This window comes from Humulus lupulus, chromosome 5 (assembly GCF_963169125.1).
Source record: "Humulus lupulus chromosome 5, drHumLupu1.1, whole genome shotgun sequence".
Classification (NCBI taxonomy): Eukaryota; Viridiplantae; Streptophyta; class Magnoliopsida; order Rosales; family Cannabaceae; genus Humulus; species Humulus lupulus.
Window position 1 is genome coordinate 78,958,239 of NC_084797.1, and position 4,267 is coordinate 78,962,505.

The window sequence follows — 4,267 nt, forward strand, 5'->3', positions numbered from 1 at the left end:
TAAAATAATATCCTCCTGAAAGATTAATCTCAAGAGCAATCCGGGATCTATCAGAGTTAGAAACTCCACCAAAAAAGATTAATCTTTCAGAAGGTACCTTTCCGCTAAGGTACCTTGGGGTTCCAATGAGGCCAACAAAATGGAGACATGCAGATTGTGAGGTGCTACTTCAAAAGTTTCGGTTAAAGATCCAGAATTGGGCTAGTAGACATCTCTCTTTTGCAGGCCGGATTCAACTTATAAACTCTGTTTTACTTGGGCTTCGAAACTATTGGATGACAATATTTGTGTTGCCTCAAAGCATAGTCAAGGAAATCGAAAGAATTTGTAGAGGTTTTTTGTGGGGCATTTTTGGGCAGAGAAGCAAGTTACACATCCCTTCTTGGCAAAAGGTTTGCCTCCCTAAAGCTTATTGTGGCTTGGGATTCAGAGATAGAGCAATTTGGAACCGAGCTGTTTTAGCAAAGTATGTTTGGGCTTTATCTTCCAAACCAGATTTGCTATGGGTTAAATAAATTAATTCCATTTATCTGAAAGGAGACAACATCTGAAATTATGAAATGAAAGGAGACTATAGCTGGTACTGGCGGAAACTGTGTCGTCGCGGTGCGCCCCCAAGGAAATTTCAGACTTCGAGATTATATAATAGTCTTCTAATACAGCAAAGAGTTGAGTATTCTAGGACTGTTTGGAGCAAAATCATCCTCCCTAAACACAGATTTATGCTTTGGCAGGTGGTTAACTCGCAGTTGTTAACAAGGGACAATCTCAATAGGTTGCATATTCCTATGACTTCACTGTTATGCCCGGTTTGTGAGTGTTGTCTGGAGAGTCATACTCATCTGTTTTTTTATTGTAGTCTTTCTACTCGGCTGGTTGACAGTATCTTTAATTGGCTGGGGTTTGCAGCTTGGCCTCTGGACTTTAATTGCTGGATGGTTTGGCTGACTAGTACTCGGAGTGGAACTAAATCTAACATTGTTACTATGGTCTTTGCTGCTGTCATTTACAGTTTATGGAAAAACAGAAATAGGTGCTTTTATGATGGTTACTCCTCAACTGTAATGTCTCTTGTTCAGGAAGTTAAATATACAACTAAATATAGAATTTACTTAGTGTCCAATAGACATAACTCGGCTCAAGACCAAATGTATATTCGGCATCTTCACTGTAATTAGTTGCTGGTCTGTTCTGTTTTAGGCAAGTTCCCTGCTTGTGGTTGAGTCTTTGTTTGTAATCTGCTTTATTCATTTGTTCAATGAAGTTCTATTATTCTTCTTGATCAAAAATATATATATATATCCTCCAGGACTTCAAATTCTACTAAATTGGGTAGTAGAAATCGTCCAGAGCGCTTAGGCTTAAATCCCCGAGCCCAAAAACCTATTTTGGCTAAGGCTGCCTAGGCGGGCTGCGACCTTGCCCTAAGGGTCGCAACGCTCCCCCAAGTTAGAGGCGCTAGCCCCAAAGTCCTAAAGGTAAGCGGGCCGCGACTGGCCCCTTTAGGGCCATGACGCGCCTGTGAAACAGCAAGCCCTTTGGGTATCTAGGGTCACGCAAGCCGAGACGCCGATGAAGTGGGTCGCGATGCGCCCCTGTAAACCCAAAATTCATAGGGATTTTTAGCGTTTTCTCCCAACCAATTTCAACAGAAAGTTAGTGTAACCTTAAAATAAAAACAGAATTGAGTTGAAGACTCTTAACAACACAACCTAGGCATTATGACTACCCAAAAATAAACTACAAAATCTCACCCCAATTCAGCAATTAAAGCTAACATTGAAACTTAGCCAAGACCTAACCTAACAATAGAATTCACCAAGAAAATCATATCGTGAAGTTTATCTCAGGAGTGATTTAGACCTTGAACTACACCTCAACCAACCCTAACTTCAATTCTTTAGAAAGAAACTCAACCCTTCCCCCTAAATTCACCAAAACTTAAATTGTCTCCCAATGCTCTAGAGGGTGATAGAGAAACGATAGTGATGGAGAGAGAGAGAGAGAGAGAGCCGCTCAATGTTTTGTTTTGCTTCTGATTACTTCCCAAGACTACTCAAGTCTATCCTAAGATTCTACTAAAGTCTAGAGCCCAAGACTAAGCTGCCTCTTGGCACGAAAAGACCACAAGTACCCCTACATCAAACTTTATCCTAATTGATTCCAAGGGCGAAACCGTCAATAGCCACCATTCCCGCTTAACCTCAAGTGGTCCTATAAGTTCCCAATTAATTCCGACGTACCCAAATAATTACTCGTTACCCCATAAATCACTAATACAAACCAAGTCTCTAAAATACATGTAATGACCAATATTGCTAATAAGGCTTAGTGCCTTAATTAGCGTACTAGGAGAGCATCATTGGTTTATATGTGTGTTATTTGGTTAAATGCGTGACTATGTGGCATGCATGATTGATATGATTATGTGAGTATGCTATATGCATCTTTATGAGTATTAAATATGCATGTGGGCCCTTTATTGTTCATAGGGTAGGTAACCATTTGGTACCCTGTGTTTTTGCAAAGTATCATTTTGGTACCCTCTGTTTTCAATAATGCTTATATGGTACCCTGTATTTTAAAATCGTACATATTTGGTACCCTAAACTCAAATTTAATTAATAAAATTTTACCAATTTAATCAAACTGTTGTCAATTATGTAAGTTCCAAATTTAAATTTAATTACTTAATTACATTTAACTGATGACAATTTGATCATATTGACAAAATTTTATCTATCAAATCTGAGTTTAGGGTATCAAACATGTATAATTTTAAAATACAGGGTACTATATGAGCATTAATGAAAACAGAGGGTACCAAAATGATACTTTGCAAAAACATAGGGTACCAAATGAGTAAATTCCCTTGTTCATATGGGCATATTTGTACTTTTGGCCTGTTGAGGGCATAAATGTGATTATATGTGATAAGTGGTTGAGACCACATTATTATGTGGATATATTTATAATATATCGTTCGAGACGGTCCTAGTGAGTGGATAAGCGAAATAGTCACAGCGGGGTTTAATACCCGACTTGAGGGAGCCTAGGGGTGTTTTGGGAATTTAGAGAATATTTTGGGATATATTGAGTAATGAATAAGTATTTGGTAATTATTTGGACACGATGGGGTTAATTGGTAAATGGTAGGAACACTTGAGGAATTAGTGGGAAATTGGGATAAATGACTAGTATGCCCTTAGAAGCAATAGGAAGGGCTTTGAAAATTAAGGGGTATTTTAGTCTTTGTTGGATAAAGGTTTGGTTTAGTTGAGGCTCTAGGATTGATCACAACTCATTAGAAGCTCTAGACTGCCCTAATGTCTCTATCTCTTTCCTCTTGTACGAATTCTCTCTCTCTCTCTCATATACTTGGAAGCTGAAGGGAAATTGAAGGAGAAAAACTTGGGTTAAGTTGGGAAAAGGCTGGATTTTAAGCTTAAGAAGTCAGTAATTTAAAGATAGTAGAGGGAAGAAAGTTTTTGAGGATGCAAGCAACAATTGAGGTAAAGTCTTGTAACGCCTTGGATAGCCAAGACCATTACACTGTGTGTTTATAAAGGTGCTAGACTTGCTAATCATGTCCTTTAATTAAAAACGTCTTACTGAAACTATAATGGAACTAGGGTTAAAAGATTTTGGTTCCAAAAGCCGTATTTCTTATAGATAACATTTTCTGTTTACACGGGATCCCAAAAATAATAAGATTAAAGCCATTTACAAAGATTCAAGATTTAAATACTAGCCATTCTAAGGCAAAACAGATTGTTAAGCTTTTCTTGTCCTGATCCACTCCTCGGCCATGGCAGCCGAACAGCTGGCTATGTACATTCAACCCCCGCAACTGTTCATCTCAAGGTTGGTCCAACTTGCCTTTGCCTTTACCTGCACCACGTAGCACCCGTGAACCAAGGCCCAGCAAGAAAACACAATAACAGAGCATAATCAATCAACAGACAGTCAAATATCCCATATCGCATAAACATGTACTTAATCAGTTTAAGCATTCATGATAATCAAGTATTCATCAAACCAAGTATGTCAATTCATATCAATAATTAATCCACATATGATAACTAGGGTTAGCGCCCTTAGGCCGCACCCTCTGTTTATCCCACTGACTCCGACCCGCTTAAACCGAGCTCAGTGAATATTAAGCTGTCCTCGGCTACCAGTGGCCAAGCCGCGCCCTGTGCGCAAATATTGTATACGACACCCTTAGGCCGTTCATCACATGTTCCATGGCATAATACCATCTATG